The sequence below is a fragment of the Temnothorax nylanderi genome, unplaced genomic scaffold, assembly GCF_030848795.1.
Source record: "Temnothorax nylanderi isolate EJ_2023f unplaced genomic scaffold, tnyl_v1.0 TNYL_tig0959_pilon, whole genome shotgun sequence".
NCBI lineage: Eukaryota > Metazoa > Arthropoda > Insecta > Hymenoptera > Formicidae > Temnothorax > Temnothorax nylanderi.
In genome coordinates this window covers 19,221-32,975 of record NW_027250021.1, presented here as the reverse complement: position 1 = coordinate 32,975, position 13,755 = coordinate 19,221, and positions in this window count along the sequence as shown.

Sequence of the window (13,755 nt, the reverse complement as noted above, 5' to 3'; positions counted from 1 at the left end):
AAGGTAAACTTAAAGCGAGTGAATGGCGGTCATGGACTTTATTTTATAGTGTGCCGTGTCTTACAGGCATTTTAGACGATAATGCGTTAGCTTCGTTTGTACTTTTAGTGCGAAGTATTAATGTTCTTCTTTCTCAAAGTATTTCAGAAGAAGATTTAAAACAATGTGAAATTGATTTAACGCGTTTTGTTGGAGAAACTGAGATTTTATATGGTAAAAGAGTTATGACTTTCAATATTCACTCATTATTACATACAGTTCAAAGTGTTCGTATGAGTGGTCCACTATGGGCTACCTCCGCATTTCCGTATGAAAATGGTATTTTCCATTTAAAACAAAATATCCATGGTCCTAATGGATTACTTTTTCAAATTGCTACGAAAACTTTGCAAAGAAGTACATTTCAAAATATAATAATGAATAATAAGACGGAGACATGTAAACTATATTGTAAAGGTTTATTTAACCCCCGAAAATTAATAATGCAATACAACGTTACTGAATGCGGTGCTGTCCTAATAGGAGAAAGAGTAGGTTTTGAAGATTTAAAAAGTTTTGTTAAAAAAACTATTAGTTCTGAAGATGATCAGGATACCGTTAAAGTATTCGATAGATGTGTATATAAAAATATGATTTTCCACAGCATCTTGTATGAACGACCAAAAAAACTAACGATACCGTTATTCAACTGCAATCATCCGCTATAGTTCAAATATCGAGTTTCATTCATTTCAAAAATAAATGTTACCTAACAGTTACGGAATATCAAGTAGAGCCGATTCCTAATATTACTCATATTATGAGTGTACGGAATAGTAGAAACAAACAAATCATGAAGAAGATTGTGCCTTTGGATACTATTAAATGTAAAGTAATGTATATAGATGTGAAAGATAACATATACGTGTGTACTCTTCCAAATGTTTTTGAAATTCAATAAATTATTCTGTTTGTAATATACCCAGTGAAAAATGAAACTTCGATCGACATCGACTCGTTTCATTTCTCACTGGGTATAAGCCGAAATATATCCTCTGTAAACATTAAAATTAATAAAGTTTATTTGTATCAACAAATTATAACATATGTACCGATTTTACATTTTATTCTTTATATCAATAGAAACCTATGTATTGATATTTCATCGGTTAAACATATATCTATCGTACATCGTTCAACTATATAAGTTACGACTTCGAAGTTATTTAGTGACGCAAAGGATCCTGTTTTAAAAAACTACGCATTTCAACAATTAATTTTTCTACAACTATAATTAAAAATATGATAATCAGTAAAAAAAAATACGATAATTACAGTAAAAAAAAATAAAACATTCTTGTACGTTTTAATCATCTTTAAACTATACACCAAAAACGGCAAATTTATTGATTAATTTTGACTAATACATTAACAGCAATATAGAATTACTGATTCAGTCACCAATATTATAGTACAAATTACTATACTATCAGTGTAAGTAACAATATAGTATATGTATGCAAGTATAATGAAAGTTAATAAAACCATAAAAACCATAAGATATGTAATTTACTATTAATATATGATATCTAGACATAATAATAATCATAAAATTGACATAGATTTATACACATTGGAAGTACGCATTTCGAACAAATATACGACATATTGATATCGGTAATAATCCAATTTAATAAGAAGCTTACCTATATAATGTGTACAGAGGTTGTCATGAATACATAAGAAACGATAGACTCTATCGTGAAACTTTGATTCAAATACATAAGTATCAGGATTCGACTAAAATCTGCAAAAATATTCTAAACTTCATATTTTTCGGATAGAAAACGAAAGCACCTCAATGCGGTTTTTTCATATGATCCGATTAATTAAGAGATGCGGGAGTCCTATTCGGAAATACGAGATGTGTATGGTAAATCTCACATAAGAAACGATAGACTCTATCGTGAAACTTTGATTCAAATACATAAGTATCAGGATTCGACTAAAATCTGCAAAAATATTCTAAACTTCATATTTTTCAGATAGAAAACGAAAGCACCTCAATGCGGTTTTTTCATATGATCCGATTAATTAAGAGATGCGGGATTCCTATACGGAAGTACCACATGTGCATGATGAATGTTACATAAGAAACGATAGACTCTATCGTGAAATTTTGATTCAAATACATAAATATCAGGATTCGACTAAAGTCTGTAAAAATATTCTAAACTTCATATTTTTCAGCTAGAAAACGAAAGCACTTCAATACGTTCTTTTTCATATGAGCCGATTAATTAAGAGAAGCGGGATTCCTATCCGAAAGTACGACATGTACATGAGGAATCTCACATTAGAAACGATAGACTTTAATATTTGACATAACTATGATAGAATTTTATAAATAATCTTTAGGTAATTCCGTTTAAAATTAATCTTTGTATTTTTCACAATGAAAATGATAGCTCATCTATACATAATACTGCAAACTATCCGATTATTATACAAGTGTGTGATTCATATCTGGACACATAAAATGAGAATTATGTAAGTCACACAAGAAATGATGAACTCTGTCGGGAATTTCTGATTTAATGTCATAAGTATTAATGTTAAACAGAACTACGATAGAACATTATAAATAATCTTTTGTTAATGTCTTATAAAACAAAATGTCGTTTCTTCCAGATAGATAAGGATAGCTCCCGATAGCACTATAAAACATTTAAAATCATAAGTGTTGAAAGTTATTATATAAAACTATTGATTCTCTGTCGTTTTATTTACATTAGGAAAATTTATTATAAGATTACATTTGTTATTATAAATATTCTTTCGTTATGAAAACGCCCTTCACATAGGCCATATAGATTATCATACAATTTTTCGATAATCTTTATAATTTTTATTCGTTGTCTATCTGACTTTTTAAGCAGGGTACTGACGACAGATCAATCAACGTTAAACAATATCGATATCCTCAAATACATAAAGAAGAGATACAACGACAGGTTGACGAAATGTTGGAAAAGGGTGTTATAGAGCCGTCGAGCTCGCCTTATAATTCTCCTTTGTGGATTGTACCAAAAAAGAATGACTCTAAAGGCAATAAAAAATGGCGCCTCGTAATAGATTTTCGAGCGCTTAATGAGAAAACGATCGGTGATGCATATCCACTGCCAAATATTGTCGATATACTCGATCAACTTGGTAGCGCAAAATATTTTTCAGTATTTGATCTAGCTTCTGGATTTCACCAGATATTAATGGACAAGACTGATAAGCATAAATCCGCGTTTTCAACACCGTACGGACATTTTGAATATAACCGTATGCCGTTTGGATTAAAGAACGCTCCTGCTACTTTTCAAAGATTAATGGATCAAGTATTAACAGGATTACAAGGAATTGAATTATTCGTATACCTTGACGATATTGTAATATACGCCAGATCGCTTGAGGAAAACGAAATTAAATTCCAACGATTAATGAAACGACTAGAAGAAGCGAACTTATTTTTGCAACCTGATAAGTGTGAATTTAAAAAAAAAGAAGTAGCTTATCTCGGGCACGTGATAACTGAAAATGGTGTACGCCCCGATCCAAAAAAGGTAAATGCCGTAGAGAATTTTCCAACGCCGAAAACACGAAAAAATATTAAGCAGTTTCTCGGTCTTGCAGGATATTACCGAAGATTTATAGAAAACTTTTCAAAAATCGCTAAACCTCTTTCGGACTTAACAAAACAGTCCATTGCATTTAAATGGAAACAAGAACAGCAAGAAGCATTCGATAAATTAAGATATGCTTTATGTTCAGAACCAATTTTACAATACTCTAATTTTAGTGAACCGTTTATTATAACTACAGACGCATCAGGATACGCCATTGGTGCAATATTAAGTCAAGGAAAAATAGGAAGCGACCTACCTATTGCTTACGCATCAAGAGTTTTAAATGACGCAGAAACGAGATATTCACCTACGGAAAGAGAATTATTAGCTTTGGTTTATGCCGTGAAACACTTTCGACCTTAGTTAGACAGTGGAACAGTTTCATATTATTATGAAACCGATTATGATACCGACGATTCAGAAATATGTCGAAAAGGTGAAAAGAGGAAACATGAAAGTAGCTCTTCCACTCATGTAAGACGCAGAAAACAAAAGCATAAAAGAACAAAGAAACATCGCAAGGATTCTAGTCCAGAAGAGATCGACGAATCCCGCGACATTAGTAAAGACGTAATGCAACATGTGGATGAGGCTGAAGGGCGTGGCCCGCGAGAGCGTCTTAGCGATGACGACGCCGCCTGCGAGGTGCCGCAGGAAGTAAACGCCCCTGACAACGCATGCACATCGCGCAAAAGACAGAGCGAAAGCCACACAACGGGTGTCCCGAAAAAACGAATCGATGACAAAAAATTTTATGACGAAAAAGAAATGCGCAAACAACAAGAAGAATCAGAAAACGAATCTATGGAAATAGCACCACAATCTAGCGACAGTTATCAAGCACATACCAATATTGAAATAAAAGCAGACGTTCATGAACCACCTTCGCATATACGAACAATGCCAAAATCAAAAGTCAAAATTGATAAGAAATTACCCAAATTACCAGATGATGTTGATGCCATCGAAGTATTAGAGGAAAATATACCGTTAAATAAACAAGAATTGGAAGCAATGGAAGTAGACACTGATAGTGAAATGGATTACGAAATAAATAAAAAGCCATCAGAATATCGTGAACAAAAAACACCAAGTGACGATTCAACAGACGAAAGCAATATGAATAAAATATTTTCACCTCCTTCGTATAAAGCAGTCCCTAAACCTTTACAAATAATTAATAAGAAGCCCGAGAAAATAAAAAACATTACTCCTAATAGAAACCATTAAATAAAAAATTTCCAAATAAAAAATTTAGCAAGAAAATAAATAAAAAATCTAATTTAAAGGAAATAAATTTGAAGGAAAGAACGCCGCCGAAAGAATTGCCGAAACCAAGAATAAGAGAATCAGAAATTGTTCCCGTTAACATCATAGATTCCCGAGATCACATATGGATGAGAAATGATAATATAATATATTTTATAGACACTAAAGGAGACCCGGTAGATGAAATAGGTGAATTCTTATTAATTGATAGGAAAATATGTCAGAAGCCGAAGAATTTTAAAGGAATAATAGGACATGTTTTAGTATCAGAAAAGAACAATAAGAGAATATTTGGAATAATAATCAAAGAAGAATTAAATGATCAAATTCAAGAAAAACACGTAGCGCAAGGATTTAAGGAATTGAAAAATGAAATGATACGACTGAATATTCTTCACGCAAGTATATCTGAAAATAACAGCGATATAAAAATACCGTGGTATAGAATCCGCAGTATTATAAGGCTTACATTTTTAAATACAGATATTCAAATTACTGTATGTAAGGGCCAAGTGTGCATACCCGAGCTCAAGGACAGACCGCGTATCATACGTGAGTCCCACGAATCCAGTGTCGGAGGACATAAAGGAATTGCGAAGACAGTGGCGCGGATACGTCATAAATATTTTTGGGAAAATATGAAAAGTCAAGTTAAAAAATTTATTCAAACCTGTAGTAGCTGTCAAAAGAAAAAATTAGTACGCATTAAGACTAAACAACCGATGATTATAACTGATACTCCTGTAGATGCATTTGATAAAGTTGCAATGGATATAGTAGGGTCATTGCCTATTACTGACAATGGTAATGAATATATTTTAACAATTCTGGATCAATTAACTAAATATTCAGTTGCCGTACCTCTTGTGCAAGCAAACTCAGAAGAAATCGCAAAAGCATTCACGCGTCGATTTATTTGTCAATATGGAAGTCCTAAAGCAATTTTGACGGATCAAGGTTCGAATTTTACTAGTTCAATGATGAAGAAATTTGTAAAATATTTTAAAATAAAACAATATTGTACTTCTGCTTTCCATCCTCAATCCAACGGTTCATTAGAAAGAAGTCACCATGTATTAACCGAATATTTAAAGCATTATATCTCGGATGAACGCGACTGGGATAATTGGCTCGAGCATGTTATGTTTTCATATAACACTAGCGTACACGAAGGAACGAAATTTACACCGTATGAATTAGTATTCGGCAAAGCTGCACGATTGCCATCCGAAATAAAAATAGACGATTCGGTAGGAACGTACGACGATTATGTCAGCGAATTAATTGATAAATTAACCGATTTAAGGAAATTAGCTGTTTCAAATTTAGGACTAGCTAAGACACGTTATAAGCATTATTATGATAAGAAATTAAAAACACAAGCGTACAAAATAGGAGATTTTATATATCTATTAAAACTTAAAAAGAAAAACAAGTTCGATGACGAATATACGGGGCCATATGAAGTTACGGAAATTTTAGAAAATAATAATATTAAAATATTAATTGCGCGAAATAAATCTAAAATTGTACATGTAGATCGAACTAAACCTGCTCGGATTGCAGATCAAGGATGAAGGAAAATGAATATACAATTACGGCATTAAAAGATAATCCCGGAATCTTTTTCGAGGCCATCGGCAAGATGCGCACATCTGAGACTTCCTGGAAAATGATGGTCTATATCGATCTGCGCGATATCAAAGACGCAACGACCAAACTTGAACAACACTTGGATTTAATATTGCAACGATGCGACTATCATATTTCATATTGCGAGATATGATCACGATTAACTTCGCTAACTGAAAAATTGCATAAAATAAAACAGTATCAAAATCACATAAGCGAACTCATAGGAGAATCGCGAATGAAACGAGCTTTTTTGGAATTCATAGGACAAATAAGTAAAGTAATATTCGGAATGCTAACAACGGAAGATGCACGAGATATGAATACCGCAATAATGCATGTGGAGAATAAAACCAATGATCTTGCCTTGCTACTTATGAATCAAACTGTAGCTACGCGAACGCACTTCGGGGAACTGTTCAACACCACCCTGAAGATAAGGAAACAGCTCACCGCACTGGAAAGCGAAATGATGAAAAATCAACAGCATCGATATTGGTGGAAGATTATGACAAAACTCGATATGGAAACATTGCAACATGAAATAGATTTAAATATTCTGATTGACGGAATATTATTTGGAAAACAGGGATTAATTCACCCCCGTTTAATTCCGCCGCAGCAATTAATAAGAAACTGTAAATTGATAAAAGAACAGAATCCTCATACGGAATTCCCTGTAAATACTGACGAAACGGGAATGGATCAGCTTATAAAAATATCCGATCTGCGAATTGCTTATTCCAACAATCGTCTGATTTACATTTTACATATCCCGTTATTAACTCCTGGGATATACAAAATTTATAAATCTATACCATTACCAGCCAAACAAACGTTCGACGAAACAAAATTCGCTGTAATTAAATCCGATGCGGAATACATTGGAATAAACGAAGACACCGACAGTTTCTACGAATTCCAAGAAGGAGAGCTGCGCGAATGCACATCGTTCGTATATGTATTTGAAAAAGATACGGCAAGCGACTAGCTGCAATATTGAATTATTCCCTGGTAACCAGTCCATTGCAATTCTGCTGTAAAACTGCACGAAAAGTCGTCCATTAACTTTCGGGCAGATCATGCGTTTTCTATTTCCAACTTTGACTATTTTTCTGTTGGCAGAAACTTGCTCTCGTCGTAATGCAATAGAATTGTGGAAGATATGTGTATGCATTTACATATAGCAGAATAGTGCAAGAAATGCGGCAGATGCTTGCGCAAATCGCAGTGCAACATAATCGCGCCAGATTTGTAGCAGCGCCTACTGCTAATAATTTGCAGGAATACGCATTTATATACAGCGCAATTCAACAAGAATTACGGCAGATGCTTGCGTAAAAAGTAGAGCAGAAATACAAATGATTTTGGCAGAATATACCGTGTAGCAAAATTGCACAAATAAAGTGCATGAAGGCTCCTGGCCCCCAGCTGATCCCTCGCTGCACCCATATTGAATCGCGACGTCCAGAGGCGATAAATAACACGTTGAGAATTCTTGCGGGCCATTTTCAAATAAAAAGATATTTAGATAAAAAGACATTTTCGGAATATTTTACAAGTATGCTAAAGCGATCCTAAGTGTTTTATTTTATCTAAATAGCTTTTTATTTAAAAATGGCCCGCAAGAATTCTCAGCGTGTCATTTCTCGCCTCTGACGTCGCGATTCAATATGGGTGCAGCGAGGGATCAGCTGAGGGCCAGGAGCTTTAATTATGCAGCTAAATTACAATAATCACTTCAAATTGTTTCGATTGTAATTCCACCATTTTTAAGACTGGATTCCCACGGTTTTAGATAATCCACAGTAAAAACCAAGTTTAAAAAAAATGGAATTTTTATCCAAAACATTTAGTGGAAACAGTGTTTATGACAATTTTGCTGCATAATTTATGACTTTACTTGTGTAATTCTGCAATTATTGTAATGATATTAATTTAATTTAACATTTTTTATTAATCTTACGCTCAATTTGAGTTTTTTTGTAGGAAATGTAATAAATTTTTATTTATTTTTTAATATAAAAAATATTTATCTTCCAACATTGTTGAATTTAAAATATTAAAAAAAAATAGTTTAGAAAAAATAATTTAAAAACCTTTCAGTAATAAAAATCTCTTAGAACAGCTTTGGAAGTTTACAAAATCATGAACGACTCTTTACACGAGGGTTAATGTATCATTTTGAAAGGGCCTTTTTCAAAACTCAAAATTATATGAAATAAATACAAAAAGTTCTAAATATTTATCAAATATGATCACTTTTATTAATTTTTATAAATATTTAAGTTTTTGAGAACATATCATCACAAATGTTGCAGTTTATATAGTACTTTATATAGTATTTTAATTTACTTTCAATATATATATACAGGGTGTCACTGAATGTTTGGTACTTTTCTCATATTTAGATAGAGCGAGCCAAACTGAGTCGAAAAGTCATGTACCATTTTGCAATTTTCGCAATAGTTGATGAGTTATTAATGATTAAAAATCGCCGTATTAGCCCGGCCCACCGCCAAATCCAAGCGAGCGCGAGATGCGGCCGCCCCGCGGTCGGCGCGCGGGCAGTTGTTTTCTACTAGCGGCGATGATTACGCACGAACGGCGCGTAACGCCGGGCCCCCGTCCTGAGCGATGATAGTTTCTCGCCTTTTTTAAATAGAAATAAAATTTTCTAACAACATAGAAAAATTTTTTGTGCGTACGTATGTACATACGTGTGTACATGCATACACACAGGAACATATCAATTGTACTGCTTAAAAAAGCGATTACTCAATTTACTTTTTTTCTTTTATTAAGTAACGGTTGTCTTTAAGAAAGAATATTTTCTTGATGATAGTCTTAAAATGTACAAATTTTAGAAAGAGTCTTTATCATGTACTCGAAAGAAGAATTTATACTCCTTCAAAGAACATAATAAAATTTTATCAAAGAAAAGTCAAAATAATAAATAAAGTAATATGAGGACCCTCGAGATTAAAATAGGAGAAGTCAAGGCTATGAGGGTCAGACGCAGATCACAGTGCGTAATATCAGAAATAACTGATTTATTCGTCGTTTTGATACATTACATCGATCCGTACGTTTCGGCTCAGTTTTGAGCCATCTTCAGCGGTAGTTACAGAAATTAAGTTACACGTTCTCCGTACCGTATGGTGAGTATACTGATTCAAAGTATCAGAAAAATAGACCAATTGATCCATATCTGTAAATTTGTTCAATTAATGTTGAGATATTAAAAAGATCCCTTAGGAAACTCACCATTCGGTCTGAAAAACGTGGAATACAGAGCCATGTACATAATAAATACTCTCTGCGAGAAGACTTGACGATCTTATCGACACGACACATGCACAGCAATGATATGAAAGGTCTTGCAAGAAGAGGCATGTCGTAGGTCAACACACCGGCGAGGATTATAACAAAGCACGATTTGACACCGTCTCAAACTGACACGGATTTTTTGCATCATGCATATGTCACGGTTTTGAGCAAATTGTAATCCATGCTCATGAACTTTGGTCGTTGGCAAATCGGGGTTTTACTATTGGTACATGTAATATTGTGACGGTGTCAAATCGTGCTTTGTTATAATCCTCGCCGGTGTGTTGACCTACGACATGCCTCTTCTTGCAAGACCTTTCATATCATTGTGTGTCGTGTCGACAAGATCGTCAAGTCTTCTCGCAGAGAGTATTCATTATGTACATGGCTCTGTATTCCACGTTTTTCAGACCGAATGGTGAGTTTCCTAAGGGATCTTTTTAATATCTCAACATTAATTGAACAAATTTACAGATATGGATCAATTGATCTATTTTTCTGATACTTTGAATCAGTATACTCACCATACGGTACGGAGAACGTGTAACTTAATTTCTGTAACTACCGCTGAAGATGGCTCAAAACTGAGCCGAAACGTACGGATCGATGTAATGTATCAAAACGACGAATAAATCAGTTATTTCTGATATTACTCACTGTGATCTGCGTCTGACCCTCATAGCCTTGACTTCTCCTATTTTAATCTCGAGGGTCCTCATATTACTTTATTTATTATTTTGACTTTTCTTTGATAAAATTTTATTATGTTCTTTGAAGGAGTATAAATTCTTCTTTCGAGTACATGATAAAGACTCTTTCTAAAATTTGTACATTTTAAGACTATCATCAAGAAAATATTCTTTCTTAAAGACAACCGTTACTTACTAAAAGAAAAAAAGTAAATTGAGTAATCGCTTTTTTAAGCAGTACAATTGATATGTTCCTGTGTGTATGCATGTACACACGTAAGTACATACGTACGCACAAAAAATTTTTCTATGTTAGAAAATTTTATTTCTGTTTAAAAAAGGCGAGAAACTATCATCGCTCAGGACGGGGGCCCGGCGTTACGCGCCGCTTGTGCGTCGCGCCGTGTCATCATCGCCGCTTGGAGTAAACAACTGCCCGCGCGCCGACCGCGAGGCGGCCGCATCTCACCGCGCGCTTGGATTTGGCGGTGGGCGGGCCAATACGGCGATTTTTAATCATTAATAACTCATCAACTATCGCGAAAATTGCAAAATGGTACATGACTTTTCGACTCAGTTTGGCTCGCTCTATCTAAATATGAGAAAAGTACCAAACATTCAGTGACACCCTGTATACTATATAATGAATATAATATATATGGGCGCTACTACTTATTTCTATACGGTATTCTACCTTAATCTATTGGTGCGTGAGTAGGAGTTAGCCCAATATTCGTGAATCGCAAAGAAGGATAGAAACGGAGGCGACACAATTTATATATCTGGTATAAACAGAGTATATTTACATATTTACAAGTGTTTATTGTGTCAGTGTCTTTATTCTCATTTTGCTTAAAAATAATTTTGCCTCCTCTTCGTTTGGTCTGCGTGGCCGCGTTCCTTCCTTTCTTTCTTGGGCTAGTTTCCGTGGATGTCGAAGGTGTCCGTGCGCCTAGGAAGTTGGCGAGCGTCCACGCGCTACTGCCGGAGGTGTCTATACGCCGAGGAAGGCAGCAAGCGATCGTGTGCTACTGCCGAGGGCGACTAGCGCCTTGAGTCGGTGAGCATTCAGGCGCTGCTGCCGTAGGCGTCTAGCGTTTATGTCAGGCGACCAAGTGCCGTTGATTGGCTGGCGTCTCGCGCTTCGTGCCAGGCGACCGAGCGCCGTGATTGGCTGGGCGACTCGCGCCTATGTGCCAGGCGACCGAGCGCCGTGATTGGCTGGGCGACTGGCGCCTTGGAATCGGCAAGCGTCTTGCGCTGTAGCCGGGCGACTTGCGCCGTGATCAGCAAGCGTCTTGCGCTGTAGCTGGGCGACTCGCGCCGTGAGTTTTCGGCAAGCGTCTTGCGCTGTAGCCGGGCGACTCGCGCCGTGATCAGCAAGCGTCTTGCGCTGTAGCTGGGCGACTCGCGCCGTGAGTTTTCGGCAAGCGTCTTGCGCTGTAGCCGGGCGACTCGCGCCGTAATCAGCAAGCGTCTTGCGCTGTAGCTGGGCGACTCGCGCCGTGAGTTTTCGGCAAGCGTCTTGCGCTGTAGCCGGGCGACTCGCGCCGTGATCAGCAAGCGTCTTGCGCTGTAGCTGGGCGACTTGCGCCGTGTAAGCTCAGCGTCCGGGCGCTCTTGCCTCTTGGCGATTAGCGCCGAAGAATATCTGCCTCGGTCCCGTAGGGGGTCTCCCTTTATACTAGTCGGTGCGGAATTTTGACCGTGAGAGAATGCGCGGGCGATGCGACGCCTAGCGGCGTTGTCGCAAACTGCCGGTAATGCAGGCGCCGCGCGGGCGTGTAACATTGGTGGCGCATGCCGCCACAATATATACAGGGTCGGAGAAAAGTATGGAAACCCTGAAAAATCTCGAAAACTATAAGTTTTACAGAAAAATGTTTCAGACAAAAGTTGTTTGGTTTCGAGGGGGCCATAAGATGGTACCATTGGTTTGACCTTGGATGGTCGTTTAAAACTCACGTAAACGACACCTTTAATTTCTTAAATGGAAACCCCTATTTTTCAATGCATATTCTTGTAGCTAATCTCGAGAGCTTTTCAAAACACTATAATAAAGTATTTTTTCATTAAGAACTTTTGGAATTATGAGGCTTGAAAGTTCTAGTATTTTGACATAAAATACAAAATATCTTGTAAAACATTAAGTTTTCGGTAATGTTACCTTAATACTTTTATGCACAGAATAATGAGACGAATCAATTGGTATGAAAAAAAGACATAGTTGCTTTTAAGAAAAAGTATGCAGATGCGTGTTGCAAATTACATATTTTTTCTTACAGGAACTGTGCCTTTTTTTCATACCAATTGATTCGTCTCATTATTCTGTGCATAAAAGTATTAAGGTAACATTACCGAAAACTTAATGTTTTACAAGATATTTTGTATTTTATGTCAAAATACTAGAACTTTCAAGCCTCATAATTTCAAAAGTTCTTAATGAAAAAATACTTTATTATAGTGTTTTGAAAAGCTCTCGAGATTAGCTACAAGAATATGCATTGAAAAATAGGGGTTTCCATTTAAGAAATTAAAGGTGTCGTTTACGTGAGCTTTAAACGACCATCCAAGGTCAAACCAATAATACCATCTTATGGCCCCCTCGAAACCAAACAACTTTTGTCTGAAACATTTTTCTGTAAAACTTATAGTTTTCGAGATTTTTCAGGGTTTCCATACTTTTCTCCCACCCCGTATATACTATATAATGAATATTTCCTTACTTATAAACTATTAGGAACAAAATATATATCATAAATCATTATTTAATCTTTCCTTTAGGGCTCCTAAGTATTCGAATAAATGACTATCCGGGTACCCGAGATCGATTGCGATACGGATCTCAAAACCGCAATATTCGGGTTATTCGCGGATCCGCAGATACCCGAACATTTGAATCCGAGTCGGATCCGGATCCGCTACGTTCGCGGCGAAGTCGACCGAAGTCGCCTAGCAACCTAGACAATTTTACAATCAACAAATTGATATCTTTTATCTACTATCACGACATAATCTGAGACGATTGCCGGGAATCGTAAATTATTTCTGCTAAGAATTTGTGTCTGAAATTATCGTAAGTTTTATTTTATTACGTTTACACTATACATTTACAAAAGTTGAAGGGTTCAAAGAGGGCCAATAGACGATTTTGTTAGATTTTAGGTTCGGAGTTCTAT